The sequence below is a fragment of the Drosophila elegans genome, unplaced genomic scaffold, assembly GCF_018152505.1.
Source record: "Drosophila elegans isolate 14027-0461.03 unplaced genomic scaffold, ASM1815250v1 contig_149, whole genome shotgun sequence".
In the NCBI taxonomy this organism is placed as follows: Eukaryota; Metazoa; Arthropoda; class Insecta; order Diptera; family Drosophilidae; genus Drosophila; species Drosophila elegans.
The window spans coordinates 19,830,701-19,850,871 of NW_024545513.1; the positions used below are offsets into that span (position 1 = coordinate 19,830,701).

The 20,171-nt window shown below is 39.0% G+C and overlaps 1 protein-coding gene across 2 annotated transcripts in view; it reads right to left on the reverse strand.

The window, feature by feature from the left end:
• Positions 1–4,118: 4,118 nt before the first annotated feature.
• Positions 4,119–20,171, reverse strand: part of LOC108138463 — a 33,914-nt gene continuing 17,861 nt past the window's right edge. Inside the window, exons 2-4 of one of the 2 annotated variants that reach the window (XM_041710575.1) lie at positions 4,855–5,031; positions 4,315–4,482; positions 4,119–4,262 (exon numbers count right to left, since the gene is read on the reverse strand). The gene's annotated coding sequence lies outside the window, so the exon portion shown is untranslated. Of the gene's footprint in view, positions 4,483–4,854; positions 5,032–20,171 lie in introns of both variants that reach the window. The other variant, XM_017260672.2, reaches the window with a different exon arrangement.

Sequence of the window (20,171 nt, forward strand, 5' to 3'; positions counted from 1 at the left end):
ACACAAAAAAATTAATAATTTGAATAAAATTAATGCTTATAAAATTATTAGCTAATCAGGTAACAATGGAAAATGGTAAAAAATTAGGTCAAGAAATCATTTCAAAAATTTAAACATAAATATATTATTATATTATTAAGTATATAAATACATAAAAAAAAAATGTACCAAAAAAATGTATTTTTGCTTAAAAATTTACAATAATTATATTAATTTAAAGTTGTTTTAAAGTAACAATATAATATAATCTCCATTGCCTTTAATTACTTTACTTTCAGATAAATTTGTTTTCGGTTAAATTTTATATAAATTTTAGTTTAGTTGATTTGTTTTCAGTAAATTAGGAATAAAGGTATTTCAGTATTTTTTATACGTAGTACGTTAGTTTAATTTGAAATTTTCGCACCCCCGAATAGTTTCATAATTTCTTTCCTGTGTGGCTTTTGGCTGGTGTCGGCTGAATGGACTTTTAGGCAATGGTTCAATAAATTCTCCTTGCTCCCAACGTACTTGGCAGCATCATTAACCGTCCGCGGACACAAGCACGGACACACAAACGGACACGGACACGGACACGGACAAACGGACAAGTGGACAAACGGACAGAGTTAGTGGGCCGCCCACAAAGGCCGCCCGGCCGCATGATGAGCAGCTTCTAAATGCGACCGCAGCCAGTTGGTCCACAAGCGAAGCGATAATGTGATTTATGCCGTCCATTAATCTGGTAATTCATTTAAGCGCAGGAAACTGAGCCGCTATCCCAGTTCAGTTCAGTTCGGTTCAGTTCAGTTCGGTTCAGTTCAGCTCAGACCAAGTCCAGAGTGTTGTCGGTTTGGCATGCAAACGAGGAGGAGGAGTCTCAGTCCCAGTCCGAGTCGCCTGGTGCACATATTTTATGGCATTGTGCATATGAATCTCTTGGTCGGTTGCCGGTTGCCGCTTGCCTCACCGCATCGATTGCAATTCGACTGCTGTTCATCTTGGCCGGGCTGAAAACAGGTGGGGAGCGGCGGCCTGGGGAGGATTATGGCTTGAGGAGACATCGGGCGGATTACGGTGGAGGCCCCTTGCTGTCTCCCAGCGGAGGGCCAATGGAGTCCAAGTCGAAGCTGCCAGCGATCGCTTGTCGCTTGTATTAATAAAACATTAATTACACACTTGATACTCGCTCAAGTCGCTGGCTTCGATGCTACAATGCACAGGGAGAAAACTAAAGGTTTTTGTTTTTGCCACCTGCTTGAGTTTAACATTATGTTATTTGCTTGATAAATGCGACTTGGTTGGTCATCTAAAATTTAAAAAAAAAAAAACCTATATATTTTATAGATATATAGCCAAAAAGTAAAATATATATAACGAAATCATTTGAAGTAAAATTGTTTGATACCAAGAAAATGAGAGTTTTTTAATTTAGTCATGCTTTTAATGACAAAGATATATTTTGAAGTTTGGTTTTTATTTCATAATTAGCAAATGCTAATCCTCAAATAATTGGTAATCCTTCCTTTAAGTTTTCAGAAGTTTTAATTATGCCTATGTCTTTCTACCAATTTTTATCTCAGTGTGCCGCCGTGCTTCAATGCTTTTTTGCATTGGTGTTTTTCTGCTGCGTTGCTTCGATGCCGCGTTGCTGCGACGCTGCGATGCTTCGATGGTCTATGAGGTGTCGTTGTAGGTGTTGCATGGACTTGGCTGGTGGTCCACACGTTAGACGCGCCTGCTGATGCCGATGATGATGCGCAAAATTGATGGGCACACGGCCACCGAATGCTGTCAGTTTGCAGTTGTTGCTTTGCCGGATTTTTGGTTAGAGGAGTGGGGAAGCTGAGGTGGGGGGCTGAGGTCACCAGAGTGTGGCTTTCATTCACCTTTCGAAGGGAGTTGAGGTGCCGATTGATGGGGGTCACCTGGGGTTGAGTATTCCAAAAGGGAGGAATTTCAGCAAGCAGCTAAATTGAGTTTGGTTGGGGTCACCAGACGAGCAAGGCCGAACTATAAGTTTGGGCTATGTATAAGGAGAGGTTTTTAGAAAAGAAATATGTTTTTGTGAGGAAATTGATACCAAATTTATTTGTTATTCCCGCTCTTCTATATGTTTCCCCCCCATCGACCAACCACTTAGCCCCCCGCGTTCCCTCCAATCTATGTCCAATTACATTAGCAAACCAATCAATGCTGATACCTGGCAATCGTCCAGGTCTATGAGCCAAACAAATTGATGGCCATGACGTCATGCTAATTGTACGTGTGATTATTTTGACAGCGAAGGAGCGACGGAGGCCACTTCCGATGTCGATGTCGAAGTTGTCGCTGTCGTTGTCAAATTGAAAATGCAATCATGCGTCCAAACGTCAAATTAAACAGCTCGGAACTGATTTCTGGCGGCAGATCGCACCGAAAACGACGGTTCACGGTCCACGGTCCAAAATCGTATGAGCGAACACCCACTTAACTAATCGCATGATTAATGATGTCAAACTGACACTTGAGGCGAACTCGGCTCGGTTCTCTGACTGTTCCATCCACATCCTCAGTCCTCAGTGCTCTGTCCCCAGTTCCCGGTTCCCAGTCCCCAGTTTATATAGCGATCCCATAGCGATTCCCATTCCGACATCCAGTAGGTGCATGTTGGGCCTGCCAATCGCAGCTGCGACGCTTGAATGACAGGTGCTGACAGGTGATAGATTATTGCTGGCGTGCTGCCGATGTTTCTGCTGCAGCCTTTGGACCTTGCGTGATTTATCCCAAAAAAAAAAAAAAAAAAAACCAACAAAATCAAGACGAACAGGAGGCGAAAACACTCGCGCACACATCAAATTATATGTTCCTGATTATGCGGCAAACACAGGAAGAAAATTATGATGTTTTACTCAGAGTAAAATTACTCTAATAAATGGATTTAATGTATAGATATATGGAGATGGCATATAATTATATCCTGAATAATATGAAATAAGTTCTAGTGAAATATTTAAGTTTACTTTACTAATGCAGAGGTTATATAATTATTAAAATTTTCCTATATACTTTTGTAAGATTATAAATTTTTAAAATAGGTTTTAATCTTGTTGTTACACAGTTGTTTTAGACTTGATTTGTATTGCATTGGAAGTTGTAGAACAATTTGTGCTAATGCTTTTATAGCAATTATATTATTAACATAAATTGCAAGACAGTTCCGATAACTTTGAAACGATTAATTCGATAGTTTGATTTAATATTCCGGAACTTACCGTTTTTTCTCTCTCTGCACTGCATCACTGCAGCAAGGAAGCATAAAATCATCGAAGCATCGGGCAAGCAGCCAAGCAGTCGGCGGGTAATTGATCTGTTCAATCCACGGCGATCGGCCACGCCGGAATGGGACTCCCCAGTCAGTTCCCCGGGTGGGTGAAATCGGGGGGAATGGCATTACTTGCCAGCACTTTGAGCGTTATTAATGATGGCAACGTGTCCGTCGGGTTTGCTGCCCTATTAGCCGATAACTCAATTCATTTCGACTAATTGAACGATGGGGGGAAAAAAACAGGACGAAAGGATTACGCCCGGGCACTTTCACTTCCGTTCCGGTTGACATCAGACAATGAAGGGGATAAACATTGCTGCGGCTTGAGTACTTAATGACCTCTGTTTGGATACGGTAGAGGATTCCAAGGGGTAAAAGTCATTGATTGACTTGCCAGTGAAATGATTATGTTAGGATTTATGTGTGTAAGGAAGAATGGTATAGTATTAATCATAGTTTATGAATATTCATGTTTTAATATCAATACTTATAAGTTTCCAAATCGAAACTCTTTTGAAATACTAACATTTGGTCTTTAAATATTTAATTTATATCTTCACTTGATACTCAATATCAAAAGTGCTTAATGTAACTATTTATTTTAGTATTCCCTAAGGAATAAAGTTCTTTATGTGCTATGACTACTACTGTTTCGTAATTGGGACGAAATTTGAATGTACAAAATGTTCAAAATATACTGTCTCTGATTTATATGACTAGAGAAATGTTATATAAATATGTCAATATTTTACATTTTACCTGTGCAACTTCCTCTATATTTTTAGTGGCCGATTCAAGTCCATGCAAACGATTTGATTTGAACTGATCCGATCCCACGTAGCGACCGCGGGCGCTGACAATTGATTTGTCATCACAATTGGACGTGGCCCGGCGATCTTGGCCAAAGATTTGCCATAGTCGAATCAATCAAAGGCCCCAGCCATTATAAAGCTCGAGGTTAGGGCAAATCAAATCGCTGCTCGGGCAAAGCAAATATAAGAGAGCACACCAGTGATCGTGTCACGTACATGGAATTGGGTTGCCATCGGTTTTGGTTTTCAGTTTTCTGTTTCGAGCTGTGAGTTGTGAGTTCTGGTCCCAGTTCACCATTTCCTTCAGTTGGTCTTCAAGCTTCAGTCTTCAGTCTTCACAGTCTCCGTCTCCAAGGCAAGGCAAGGTGCCGTCGAAGCCGTTTACTAGAACGAATTTCGTTAATTTTTATTGTGATTTCCTAGAACCGAACGACAGTCAAAGTCTTTGGCCCGTTTGGCCTGGTAAATCACGAAAAAGTGTCGGCGGACACGCGCCTCTAAAAGCCCAGCGAGCGTTCCAATCGAATCGAAATGCAAATTATGCAACGCCGCCAAATGAGGTGGACAGAAATGCGCGGGGGTGGGGGGCTGCAGGGGCCAGAAGGGAGGGGAAAAAGAGTGTTCTGCAGTTAATTTTTAACGACGCCAGATTTGTGCATTCAGGCGCTACAAATTGTTTATTGTGGGGGCCCCGTGCCCCCAAATCGTCGCAGTGTTCTTTTTTTTTTTTTTTTTTTTGGTTGTGTTTTTTCTTACCGAGAGCGACTTGTCGTCCAAGAGTTTCCATCACCAAATCGAATTCGCTTTGGTCAGTCCTCGTCCTCGTCGGCATCGCTTTTTTTTTCTTTTCACTCTGCAGTCTGTTTCCTGGGACATTCAATCACGTGTTTGGCGGGTGGATGGCCAAAAATCAGATGGTGGTGACAGCTTTGCCTGGAAGAGAAATGTTGCCCTTAGTTATTAATTACATTACAAGTTAGTTGAAATATGTATATATTGATATTTTATATTTATAGGGGTAAACATTTATTTAAAAAACTGAGATTTATTGCCTTAGCCACATTTTAATCATTTAAATATTCGATATTATAAATATGTCTGTGACATATTTATTTATTTTTTTGCTTACTTTGTTCTCTGGAGTGAGGCTTAAGTTACACCTTTATATAATCAAAAACTATCAGTCTAAATATGATATTTTAGAAAGATATTATATTGTTATTGTTAGTTAAATTAAACCGAATTAACAGATGTTGAATCTTCGTTTACTAATTTACTTATGATCTAATATTTTTAAATGAACTTAATTCAATTTTATTACAGTTTCATTGAGTTTTTTTTATTAGTTTTAGTTGTTAGTTAAATTAAACCGAATCAGCAGGTTGCTTTTAGATTTAATTAAATTTCTGATTATATATTTAATTTTTAATATATTAATTTGCTTATGGTCGAATATATTTAAATGAATGTTAGAAAGCTTGCAGTAGTTTAGGAAATAGACCTTCAAGTTTCCAGTCAACCGAAACGGTCGCATTGCCTGAGATCGGTTAAGAACCTTTTGGATCGTAAGCCTCGTTGGCCACTCCTTTGCCCCAAACCCCCTCCCAGTTGGGAGACCCTGAGAACCCCCTCCTTCCTCGCACTCCTTAAGGAGCATAACCAGCTTGTTTCAGTCGACTGTTTAGGCATGCAAATCACGGACTCAGCCAGCAGTCGTCGTCTCGTGTTGAGGAACGCGCGTCAGCATCATAAAAATGTCATTCCAAACAGAGAGCTGTGTGCCCTGAGCCCGTTTTAAGCGGCCTTTTTATTTACAGGCGAAAATCCGCGATTCGCTCCACTGTGCGAACGACTAAAGATCGCCGAAGAAGCGGCAGGCAGAATGAACGATTTGTGTGTTTTAGATTGAAATCAAAATAAAGCTCAAAGAGCCAGCCGACAAGCGATATACCCCATCCAATCTGTACAGTCCAACCCGTAACCCCCGATTCTGGGGACTACCTTTTTCGAGGCAGTCACCTTTTACAATGGCCGCATGTGTGTGATTTGTCAAAACTGTTACGATCGCCAAATTGCAGATAAGTCCGACCGAGAATCTCCATTTGGAGACGCGACCGGCGGCAGGCCGTCTTTTATAATTATATTTTGTTGTTTCACTTTGTTCGGTGTCATAAACTTATTGAATATCTTGATATCGCCGAGATTCTTCGTTCCCCGTTCTCCATTCTCCATTCTCGGTTCTCCACTTTCCGTTTCGTGTGAATATGAATTAGCTGCTCTTCGGCTAATTGGCAGTGGCACCAAAGCTGTCCAATTCAGCACCCAAGTAGTACCCTAAACTTCCACAAAATACTACTCCGCGGACAAGTCTACTACACAGACAAAAAAAAAGATTAAGCATGATTTTATTAATTAATATTATTATTATTGAAAAAATGTTAAAATAAATTTGGAGAGCCGAAAATGCAAAATGAAATAAAAGAAAATACGTTTTTGGATGGGATTATTTTGTCAACAAAACAAAACTTGAACAATTGTAATTTATCTTAAAGGAATTTTTTCGGTTTAACATTCAGGAAATTAACTCATGTCTTTTTAAAGCATAAAAAGTTGACAGGTCTTTTAATACCATAGACATGGACTGACTCTACATATGAAATATAAATACAAATTAAAATAAAGTAATAATCGAAAAAATCGAATACTTGTTTAGCGATCTTCATATCGATAAGATCAGACCACTTAACTATAACCATATAATTTCGTGTAATTCATATCATTCTCCCTGCACATTCACACAACCACTTGGCTTGACTCGTGTGTCAATAATGTCAAACGGAATGTCAATAGGCCCATGGCCACGCGTCGTCAGTCGCAGTTCATATCAGACAAGACGGCCCCCCGACCCCGCCCCCTTTTCGTATCGCCTCCCCCACACTCGCCCCGCCCACTTTTCCGACAAACGATCCGACCGACGGTTCGACTCTCATTAACATAACAAGTAAAGTCAACAATGGAAATTGTTGTCTAAACAAGACGCGAGCGGTCGCAACGTTTCAATAAACGATGCCGATGCCGGTCTTTCGTTCGTCTTTCTTATTTTCTTATTATTTTTTTTTTTTTGGGCGCTTTGCTGCAGAATTTATTGAGGCTGTGGTAAATATTCGGGGCTCGTTCAAAAGAAATCAAACAAGTAATTTGTTTATTTGGCCAGGGCAATAAAATGAGTAAGCGGCAGGAGAAAGCAACAATCAAAGGGAAGAACGTTGAAGAGAATGGAAGAAAGAGCCGGAGAATTGTGGGCGAGGATCGTTAAAAATTGGGAGCGACAAATGCGGGTAATCATCATGCTCGTTATCATTATAATTATATCACAAGATCCACTGGGCTGAAAATCAGATGGTGGTTAAAAAGCTTGCAAATATTTGCATAAATTAAAAGACTGCAGAAACGAACTTTTTCGGGGAGAAATTTTAAAGAGATGGGACCGCAAAATATGTAAGAGATCTTTTTGTGATCTCTCTTAACTAAAACCTTGGCTTTTTTTTAAATCATTTTGATTCATTATAAAAAAGCAGATAATTGTGCCACCAGTTATTTAGCAATCCTTTTAGCAAACTATATTTATTTTTAATTTGTTTTTTTAGAATCCCTATTATACTGCCGTACAAGATGGCTTAGGTTTTAGGTATTTCTAGATCTATAGTATATGCAAAAAATGTTATTCCTTATCCTTTCTACTCGAACTAATGCTCGCCAAGCTCTAAAGAGTAATATTTTTAAATAAACTAAAATTAAAAAAAAAAATTCTTGATGAATCAGCTTGAAAGTTCCATCACAACCTTCAAGATCCCATGGCAAGATCATTAATCTCCACTGACCTTGCACTGTGGCGATCGTCAAGATCGTCAAAAAAAAGTTTGCCTAACAACCGATCGACGAAGTGTGTAGATTGCAGATTTCTGATTGATTTATGGCGATTACCAAACTAATTGCTTGTTCACGATCACTTTATTGCTTGCTCTGCCCGGTGATCACGAACCGAAACCGATTCTCAGACTCAAATCGTATTACGGATGACAAACGATTCATTTCATATGCACATGTGTGTTGTAGGAACCAATGCTGAAAGATCAGGCCCAAAGATTTATCTCCCGATTTCTTCTTTCTGTACTTTGTTGGGGATCTCGAGGGGGGAGTGATGGTCCAACGGATCACGTCTGCAACGGAAACTTATTAGGAGAATTCTGGTTTGGTTCATAGAATTCGTATAGATGCACCAAAGATGGATGGAGATAGGCCATGTCCGATGCTGACAAATCACCTGTAATAAGTCAAAATGTGTTGCTACTCTCTGGGACGATTTTTCCTTATTTTTCTGCTGCCTTTTGCCGATCCTAAATGGGAACTCTGTCTGTTCTTATTGATGGCCTGCCTTGCCTGCCTATCCTCTCCTGCCAGCGGCACTTTCACTTTTCCCCGAGCATTTCTCCTTTCTAATGAGCATCCTTTACCTGTGGCTAACCACACAGCCAAAAACACAAGAAACACTTGAAGAAAATGTTAGTGGAATTAAGTGCATAATTATAGTTGTTTTTTTAGTATCTTTCCAACTTATCATTAACTAGGTAGTTAAATTTAAAGAGTTAAGTATAAAATTCTAAGTATTAAACTAAATGAAAAATAAAAAATACATTGTATACGACTATCTTTACAATAGTCCACAAAAAGGAAATAAATGAAGATAAATTATAAATAATTATAATAATAATAACAAATTTAATAGCTGAAATAGTTCTTAATAATTACATACTATAAACACTATTCTACATTTCTGCGAAAAAATGTCTGTGTTTTGCTTATAGCATTTTTAAGTTTGTAATAATCAAATTTCTTAATTTCCTTTGTTAACTTTAGTGAATTAGTTCTTTAATACAAGTTTTTTCTTTTTATATTCAAACCCACTTAATAAATGCAATTTCTGTTTATCTTTTTAGAAAGCAGGTAATATAAGCATAGCATTTTATTTATAAACATTTTTTTAAGTGTATAACAAGAGCAAACGTTTAAAACAAATTATTTGGAAATCTCAGGCAAATCGATTTAATATCGATGGGCAACGGTTTTAAGATTTGTTCGCTCTTCAATCTGCCTAGTGGCTGTGTTTTTTGGACCAACAAATGAGTTACGGGCTCGGAAATCGATCTGGGTTTGGGCTACCTAACCCCCCGACCACTAAAGATATATAGTATATATACCCCTGCTCCGATTTGTGGTCCCTCTTGTTTATCTGACGCTGGTGGTCCCCGGTTTTCGTGTTTTTGGCTGCATCAAATTTTGATTTATCTCATGGATGCACCTTTGTCTTGCATTGTTGGTTCTAAATTTAGACCGCTGTTGTTGTTCGTGTTCACACCTTCTGGCCAACAACAAAATAACTGGCAAATGGACAGCGACAAATTCGTTACAAGTTGTGCCGGGAGGAGAGAGGAGGGAGGGGGATGAGTGTTGGATTCCCGAAGGAGGAGCATTGGGACAAGTCCTCAAGGATGGCCACTTGTGGTGGCTTTGTTTAACAGCAAAAGGCAATAATTGTAGGAGCGACATCGCAACATTGTGGCTGCACCCACAGTTGCACCAAGGAAAATTATTTATTCCGTAAAATATTTTGCCAAATAAATTTGTATTATTATTTCCAAGCTAATTATTTGAAATCAATGTTCAAACGTTGTAGCAAATTTGTATTGACGCTTCAATAGTAATTTCCAAAAGGTAATTTATTAAAAAATTCTTAGAATTAAATTTGTAGAAATAAAACTGATCCACATAAAAACCTAATAAAAAAAATAAAATAAAAAAAAACACACATAAAATCAAATAATAAAATATTTTTAAAATTTTACAAATAACATAATGCTATAATATATAGTCTTCGAAACTAATTAAAGTATTCATTAACTACAAGTAACGTATTTTTGTCTGTGGATTAACTCCACCTGAATAAGTTTCTGCAATTTGTAGACATTAATTTTGTTACATGATCAGCGGTAGAAATCGAGAAACCTATAGGTGCTAGACTTTATAAGTACCCGTTGCAAACTGACCTGTTCTAGAACCCGATTCGATACGTTTACAATTTCTTAACATTTTTGGTGGTGGCTCTTATTTCTTTTACCGGATAAGGACCAATCCTTTGGGGGTGGCGCAAAAAAAAACACAATCCGAATGCTTTACGCTCCATATGCCACGTGCAGCGCTCAAAAGTCGTTTTAAAATTTAAGAAGACAGCCAACGGAAAGAAGCCAAGTCAAATTCCTGGTATAAAATTCATTGAAAAATTTTATGCAACATAAATTTTGCGTGCAGGATTTGCCTGGCCATCGCCCAAAAAAAAAAAAAAACAAGGGGAAAGTGCGGGGGAGGAAAACTCAATCACAAGTGCAAGTGGACCGGCTGCGGGTGTGTGTATCATTTCAATTTTAAATCCAAACGAGCGACGACCCAACGACCCTGACCCCCGCCCATCCACCCACCGATTCCACAAGGCAGTCGAAAAAAGAAAACATAAGAGCCCAAAGAACAAGTGATTTTTACATCGAATTTGGCAATACCCTTGCCAAACACCTAAAAAAACACTCTTGCACATATTTTACAATTATTATTCTATTTTTTATGGTTACAAAAAAATGTATTAATGCAGTATTTAACAAATTTTTAATCAATTGGGATGTAGGTTAATAAAATAAGCACCTGATAGTTTTGGTTCTTTAGGTCTTGTTGTTAAACAAATAAATATTTAACATATATAAATAAATGTATTTGGACTAAAATATGCATTGAATTACAAAACTATTATTGAATATATAAAAACTTTTAAAGTACGTTAATAATTCATTTTTGGTTTCAAAAACATTGTTGTGTTAATATTTAATGTGTCATTGAATATTTTGTTTAATCGTATTTAAATGCAATTGTACTTATTTATGTAAGACATAAATGTTTTCTTAAAAAGTGAAATTATTTATTATAAAAATTTATACTTTGTCCCTGCAAACCTCTCTGCTAAAAAGATACGCTTTTTGGTGAGGGTAGGCAAAAAGTCGAGCGAAAAACCCGCCCTCAAGCAACCGCTTAAGGAGCAAGGACTTCGACACACGGCAGGACGACAAAACGGGACACTCGCCTGGTCCGTTTTTGGTTTTTGGGTTTTACTTCTTTTTTTTTTTTTGGTCGGTTTTGGTCGTTTGTCGGTTTTTATGGCTTTTTGATTTGCCATTTCTGGTAGCAAATGATCAAAAATTGAATGAAATTGTTATTTTCAAGTGGAACATGTCCTTTTTACAACCCAGGAGAAAAGAGAGAGCCTTTCAAGATTGAGGGCTTCGACATGCCGGTTTTGTTGCGGGTTGTTAGTCTTAATAAGAGGCATCATCTGTCGGTGGGTGGACTTTTGATTCCGTCGCCTCACCCTCTCACTTCTATTTTTTTTTTTTGTTTTTATACTGTACTGCTGGCAGAGGAATTGGCATTTAAATCTTCATTTCCATATCCATAGTCGTTTCATTTGGAAATTGAAAAATTTCCAAGCGATAAAATTTTACCATGCCCATATTGCCAAGACGCGCGCCCGAAATTCACCGTCACATGTGAGTATTTTCAGGTGCCGTCTCAACGGCAACGGCAATGGCAATGACAATGACAATGAAATGCTCCGGGACCGAAAACAATTAAAATATTTGCTTAAATTACATTTACACATTTCAGTCCTTGCCTTGGGAATGGGTTAAATGGCGTCGTCTCAAGTCATTGCGGATTGTATTCTTCTTCTTGGTTTCCATTTCCCTTGTCACATGTGAGTTTTTCCCTGCTCTGCCTCTTGGAGCACAATATTAATTATGAATTTATGATCCAATATTTATTAGCCATAAAGCCCAGCAGGCGCCCAGTAAAATCAAGAACCACCCCCGCACCGGATGTGGTTTTTCTACTGCAGTGTCCACTGCTTAACCCACTGAGGCGTCGCTAATGAACTTTTGTCATCGCCGATGATGGCCCACATGGCCAACATGTGGGTTAATTCGCCTCGAGGGAGGATAGTGGCAAATAATACCCTCGCAACTAATGAAAATCAATTGAAAATCTTAAACGGAACTTTACGATTAAACTTAATAAAATATAAGCAGAATTTCAGTTTTGAAGATATAGATTTAGATAGACGATTTTAGGTCAATACTTTTCCAATAACACATTATCAATTATTTTTTACCAATGTAATTTGTTTTTAAAATATAATAAAATGGTTTACAAAGGTATTTAAATAATAATTCCCAAAATTGACAATTTCTCTTTCTTATGTTGTATTGTTACTACTATTAATATTGCTTTCCTTCTTTCAATTTTCGGTTTTTTCATAATTGCAAAAAAAAAAAATAAATAAAAAAGATTTCGAATTTAACTAAAGATACCAATAATGTATACAATATTTAAGTACCACTTGATGGGTCAGAAGGGGTCAATCGGAGCAAACTTTTAATTGCTACCGTTCGGCAGTCGACGTATCTCCTCGAGTGTTTGGCTTTTTATTATATTTTATTTTTTATGGCATTCCGGTCGCTTCGACTGCCATTCCGCCAGTCCGTCCGTTTGTCCGCTCCTCAGTTTGTCCGGTCTTGTTTGGCCATGTTTTATGTGTTTCGTTTCCATTGAAAACCCCAAAGAGCCGAAAAAACGAGCAGCCACAAAAATTATTTGTAAACGGCGGCTGTGACAATTTTTTTTTTTTCGTTCATCCCATTCCGTGGAAGTTGCTTGACCACTAAAAACAAAAAAAAAAAAAAAAAAAAAAAGAAACAAGCCGGTGAAAAAATTAATTGGAAATTTTTATGTCTCAAACATGTTGTAAGCGCAGAGCCGCGCAGCGGCGGCAACAGCAAGTTCGAGGTTAATTGTTTGATTTTCTAACAAAAAAATATAAATAATTTTTAAGGCCAATCTCACGAGAGCGCTACCTGAGACTGAGACTGAGACGAGACCACAGGAAATGTTTGGATTGTTTTCTGTTGATTTTTCGGCCTTTGTCCCCCGGTTCTGTTACAAATTTCTCGGCCCGCGTTTCCGGAGAGCGTAAATAACCCAGCCCACAGCGAATGGCATGCAAATGGCTGGAAAAAAGGGTTTGACCCGGTCCCAGAAGGTGACCCACCAAACGGTGGTGACCCCCGGCGAAATGGCTCCTCTTCGGGGAATTCCGTCAAGAATAAAGCCACAATTAGGCGTTGAGCAAGGGGTTAATTGATCGCCTTGGCTGTATTTCAATTTCTGTACTCACTCACATTCAGGACAGACGTGCTTTATTATTTGTAATTTTATTTTCGAAACACCTGATATCATCTTAGCCATATATTTTTTTTAATTTTTGCAATAATAGCCCATTGCTAAAAGCACATTTTTGACCATGAATTACTAAATTAAAGTGGTAATGTAATTTGATTTATTAGGCAAGTGGTTTTTGAAAAACCCTTTCGAGTTTTTATAAAAGTCCTTTGAACTTCTAGGATCCATAACTTGATCAATCAAAATCAAATTGATTATGTATGTATTATGTAGGTATGTAACCTCTAAAAGTTTGTTCTCCAGTAATTTTTTTTTATCATAAATCGATAGCTAAAAGCTTATTTCCTGGCTTTCAAGTGATAATATCGATAGTGGTTGATCGTTGATCGTCGATTCCCCACAGAAGTCCAGTAAACTGTTTTCAATTTCAATGAGCCATGAGCTTTCATCAGTCGATGTCTGAATAGAAATAGAACAACAAGTGGCTCGTTTGAGTTTAAGTCGCGAATGGGAAACCCGAGTGCAAGTGTTTACATTACTGCAAGTGCTCCAAAAACGATCCGTGGTGGGTGCCTGATAGACGCGTCACCGAAATCCGATACGATCGGATCTGCTTCAAGTGCGAAAATTCCAGCGAAATCTGTCGCCAAGTGTTCAATTGGGTCGCAATTCCACAATTCGAAGTTCTCGCAGTTGGGGTGTTAGAATGACTATCTATACGATGGCGCCACAAGTGACACACACTCGTTTCTGTCTGAGATTTTGCAGCTCCTGGTTTTTCTGCTCCTGCAACCAGATCTCTCCATAGATCCCCAACATCCCCGAGTTCTCCGAGTTGTCCGTTGTTGTCAGTTGTTTCGCAGACGCCACGTGCTTTGTTATGGGGTTTTTGGGAAGGGGAAAATGGTAAGGATAATGGGTTTGCAGAAGGCGTCTACGATTTCCTGTCCCTCGAGAATTGTATTCCCCACCCACCCAAAAACACAAAAACAAAAAAAGGCGACGAATACTCGATAGTTGAACAGGCCGATCAAACAGTTTTATCTACTTAGCATAATGCACAGGCAACTACTACGCATTCTTTTAAAGGGTATATTGATTTAAAGGGGAAATCGTTCATTAAGGACAAATTAAATATTGTATAAGAAAATATATATGTGCTAAGCTAAATGTTATTTCTAAATGTAAAATCTTAAATTCTAACAAAATGTTTAATGTAAATTTAATATATCTAACATTTTATATATCTTTCGTTTTACAGATCCCCTGGCATTAAACATTACCGTATAGCTTAAAAAATTTATAAAGTATTACATTTTAAAGGTAAGTTGAATATAAAAACCTACTGCACAGTGCGTAGCGCATTAATTCCTTTGCAGCAGCTTATTTTGTGAATGACTCGCGGTTGAATTTCGGTTTTGGTCAGCCAGTTAAGTTTGCAAGTCCTCCAGCAAAGTTGGTTGTTTCGGAATTGTTTATTTAACTCGCTGCTCTTCCGGCTGCTACTGGCTTGGCTCTGGCTTTATGGTTATGGATACAGTAGCCCCAGAGCTCCAGAGCCTCTGGGTTCCCGAAGTTCGGGCAACTGCGATCGCAGGGAGCAACAGTAGCAATGAATTTGCATGTAGTACATGAAAACCGTGATCTCCAATTTGTTGTTGCCGAGGAGCGTGGATAGAGGATCGGGGACAGAGGATCGGGGATCGAGGATCGGAGATCGGGATCGGGGCTTCTGGGGTCTGGCATGGCGTTGCTTCGAATTGGTTACAGGGCCGTACTTAGCTACATGCCAAAAAAAGTTTTGTAACATTATTTTAAGGTGCCGGCTTTGCGACTGCATTTGCTACCTTGCTTCTTCTTGATTCGCTGCTATTCTGCTTGCCAGATTGCCGACTAGCGACACTGAGAAAAAATTACTAATATTGTAAGTTTGTCCCTTGTAATTAATTATTTCAAAAGAACTTTAATTGCTGATATAACTATTTGTAAATAGAAAGCAAGGTGTTGCCAAACCCAGTTGAAGAAATATGTCAATGCAAGTGTGTGGCAATGCCACTAAGAACTTTTTTTGTAATATTAATATTTTATTAATATTGTTACTCTATTTGGTATTTGTAAATTTAAAAACTATTTTTTCTTTCTTTGAAAATTATACAAGTTATATTGCTGATGATATTTGTAAAAACAAGCTAAGGTGTTGCCACACAGTTCTATAAATATATCAATGCAACTGTGTGGCAACAATATTTAGACAAGTTTTTGGTACAACAAATACAAAAATAAGAACAGAATATTTTGAATATGAATCTTATCGTTTCATTTATATGCCACAAGGACATGGTGCAGCCTAATTGTTCTCTGTGCACTTTTGCTCGCTCGTTGCAAGTTGTCAAGCTTGCCATGGCAAATTTGCGATCAAGCGACAACAACAGTGACAACAAGAGCCGGTGACGGGACGCCCAATGTCCCAGTGTCCCGCTGCCCCGCTGTCTTCCCGACTCCCCCCCTTTACCACCGGAGTCCACACCGAATCTTCACCATTTCCATATGCAACACACAGTGTGATCTGTGAGCCAGGCTTCTTGGGTTTCAGCGCTGTACATCACGTCGCCTTGTTCGCCATCGCATCTCCAGGCGGACAAAAACTTCTCTCTGGGGTCCCAAAAGCTAAGATCCCCTCTATCAGTAACTCCCCCCCCTCCCCCCATCGGCGTACATCGCCTACCAAAGTCGAGGTTGAACTTTATTGACCATATTGATTGCTGCTGTATTGATCGCTTGTTCCTGATAACAAACAAATGGCCAGGGGGCACAGTGGGATCCAAAGATGCAAAGCTTTGACACACCATGCGAGACACATTTTTTTGCACTCACTGTTTGCTTTATGATGATGAGCTGCTGTTGGCTAACGAATGAGTTTATGCCCTGCATTTTCTTTTCATTTTAAAAGAATATTACAAATAGTGTGAACATAAATGACTTCTTAAGATAATCAATTTTGTTTTCAATTTATAAAATACTTTATATGAAACTAACAAAAATGGTTTCACAAAAGCGGTCTAAATCGAATAAGTTTATGTTTAATGTTTGAGGAATTCATATAAAAATTAGTAAAACCGATGCAAAAACTTGAATATACAAATTTTTTTTTTCGTTCAAAGGTTGCATGCCTTTTTCAAAGCCTATAAACCTCCACGCTTTTTCCCAATTTCTCGCTCCGCATAAACGTAGACCGTGTCTAGCAATGGCTACCGACCTGGCACAAAAGTCAGCGGGTGGTGGTTCCCCAAGATCCACTGGGACTGGGATTCCAGGGTCCGAAGAAGTTGGAAGCTGGGAGCTTGGCACTGAGAAAGATTCACACCGGCACGTTGCATATTCATAATTTCCAGTTGGGGATTTATCAATTGCACATCTCAGTCATGAAAACGCATAAACATTTCAAAATGCCTGGCGCGGGTCAATAATTTGACATGAACGAAACAATATGCAGACACGTTTGCCAAGCGGCGATGTTGGGTTAAGGACGGTGGAAGCGGCAGGGTTAAGGAGGGGCCAGCGGCGGGTTAAGGTCGCCTGGCAGATGGCAGACAATGAATTGTGGCCAAGAAAACGCTTACAGCCAAGTCAGTCAAGTCAGTATATTTTATGTTTATATATTTGCGCTGGCCCATTGATGATGTGTGAATAATTGAAAGCGGCAGCAGGTTGAATTTTCGCTGGTACTTGGCAGGGGCAACAGAGGGTTAAAGGGGAATCCCGGCAAAGAGGAAGCACAAGCTTTTTCCCATCTTGAGCTGCCGCCTTAACTTTCAAGCCTAGTGGCTGAGTTGTCTGCCAACAACAGGCTAGCAAACACTCCACAACAAAAAAACCTCAAGAGCCTGCAAGATCATCAGCAACGGGGGAAATTTAAAAGGAGGAAAGGGGGAGAAAGTCTGACTGCTCCCTGGTTTAACTATCACCAAAGATAGGGCCATTGTCCAGACAGAAAAAAGTTATACCAACTCACAATAGATAAGAACTTTAAAATTTGAGAAACTGTACCTTAATTATATTAAACATATTGTACACAGAGAAAACTAGCAAAAGTTGAAGGTGCAAAAACAGGGTTGATACATCTTAAAAAGTAAAACTTTTTATACAAACTTTATGTTGCTAATTGTAACTAAAAACGTTTTGTTTTACCCTCGTCGGATTTTAGGGCTCTGCTTTCTCTGTGTATTAATCTACGTCAACTAATAACTAGTTTAAAAGATCTAAAGATCTTATAAAACATGGTTATACAAAACTTAGAACTTCTCAATCTCAAATATAATATTCTTCATTAAAATAGTCTTATTAACTATTTTTAGAAATTTATAAAAAAGAAACTAGGCTGTGGAAATCACAGAAAGTCTTTCAATTTTTTCTCTCTGCAGAAATTGAATTCCTGGATTGTGTTAAAGACCTGAAAAAAGGGAATGGGAGTGATGGGGAATTGGGAAGTCAGTGGGGGAAGACTGAGAGACGCCCACACACAAGTTGGCAGTTTTTCTGATTTTTCTGAGTTTTTGGAGAGCACACACATATGGACGTACACTCGCCCACCTTTTCGCGATTCGCGTAGAGCCATGGCCATAAAATCTGGAAACCTCCAAATGCATTTCAGTTCATCTTCAGGGCTTTCATTTCCATCTTTCTCTCTTTCTGGGCAATTTTGTAATTAATTTATTGCCCCGATGGCGCGACTTTGCGATGTGTCAAAACTATTTTTAATTGGTGTTGCAAGTCAGTCAGAGTGGATTTGGCCCCTTTTCGACTCCGATCCCGATCCCGATCCAGATTCAGATTCCGAACCCATACACGATACCACGAAGATCGTAAACCAGACAAGATCAAAGCGGGGCTGACTGCTGAAAAGAATTCACTTTCTATTTTCTGCGATTTAATTGATATTTCGCGGCGTTGTGTCTGTCGCATTTTGCCCACGACCAGCCACGTGACTAATGTCCTGCTCAATAGACACTAAAGATGCATTACCCACTACACAGGGAAGTGCACTGGGAGAAAATGCGAATATATTATTATTATAAAACTATTAAAATACTTAATAATAAATATTTACAAGAAAAACTAAGATTTTTATGTGTAATCAAGCTTGTTAAATACTCGTCTTTGTATAAGAATGTTTTTAACCTTTTATGTCTAAGTGAATAATAAACCAAACCAAACCGATTAAAATATGTAAAAACAAAAACATTAAAACTTAATTGAAACTATAAGCTTGGATCTCGATAATTAATCGTGTTATGTTTGTATGGAAACTAAGTTTAACCATTTTTACTATGCATGAATATATTTTTTGGATATATTTTAGATATTTTATTTAGACTATTTCCTGGGTAATACTATTTTGTGCAGTGAGCCAAACCGAACCGAACCAAACCGATCCGATCCAAATGCGAGACGAGACGAGACGCGTCGCAAGATCTGCGTTCACAATTGCATTTTAATGCAAATTTGGTGTCAACGCAATATCGACCATGACAGACGCAGTCTCCGGGTCTTCCAGTCTTCCAAGTCCTCCAGTCTTTAGACTTCAGTCTTCCCCCCCCTGCATGCATATATATATATGTATATGCTCCATCTCTTTCACGACGCTCACGCACTTTTTGGGCCCTCTCTTTCTGCCACGCATATGGCCATCTCTTTCGACGGTGTGTAAGTGGCGGCTGCTGGGTGTTAAAGTGACTGATTAAGTTTGCGTTCGCTGTTTTTGTTGCGAGCGGGGCTGCCTTTTGACGCTAAACGAATTATACGCTTACGTAGGTGGCAGACACTCTGGCAAAAATCGGAGAAAGAAGCAGAGCGGTGCAGAGGGACCCAAATGAATTGAGACGCGCCAGAAAAGTTATAAATATTGTCCCTAGAGGGGCGTCATCGCCGCCTTGTTGTTGCCTCGTTTTGCGATTTTGGCCCGATGTTTTGCTGCGGATTCAAAAAGTACGGCGATCCTTGTGTGGGCGTCGCGAAAAATATCTGTTTCCACAGGGAGAAGTAAAATCAAGGGGGTGAAGCCGCGAAAAGGGGGATAATTGCCTCGGGGGAATTAGGATTTAATGTCATAACTGAATCGCACTTTGAAATCGAAGTTATCATTAAATTGGATTCGATGCTTAATGGTTAGGTTAACTTCTGATTTTTGTTACTCGTTCTAAGAGGCAAGACTTATCTTAATCAGCTTTAGCATCTAAATCAGATAGCACTTTCTTTCCCATCAATATCCGAATAGGCGTTACCTCTGCTCTTTCTTTCCCATTGCCCTGCTATCATTTCCCCCTTTCGAATCCAATCCAATCCCATATTTACCATGACATCTAATAAAGTCGTAAAATATCGCACGCACTCGTAAAAGTTCCTCGGATTTATGATCGTCGGTGTCTAGGGTTCCCGGTTTAAAATTCTTTTTATGGCGTCGCGGCTACTGTCTAAGGATCGGTTATACTCATCAGATCGTTGCCCACTTGTGGATATAACCCACTCGGTGTATCGATGTACTCGAACTTGCATAATTGAAACCTTTCCCTGTCTTTCGGATCGGTTTATGGCGATCGTAAAGCGATGGGCTACCGTGGGCCAGCTACCTGCGCCCATTGAGGGAAATGGACGCCCATTGATGTTTATCGGTCTGGTCTATCGGTGAAAGTTTTATGGCTTGTTACGCTCGTAACTGTCCTAGCTACATAAATACTCCCATC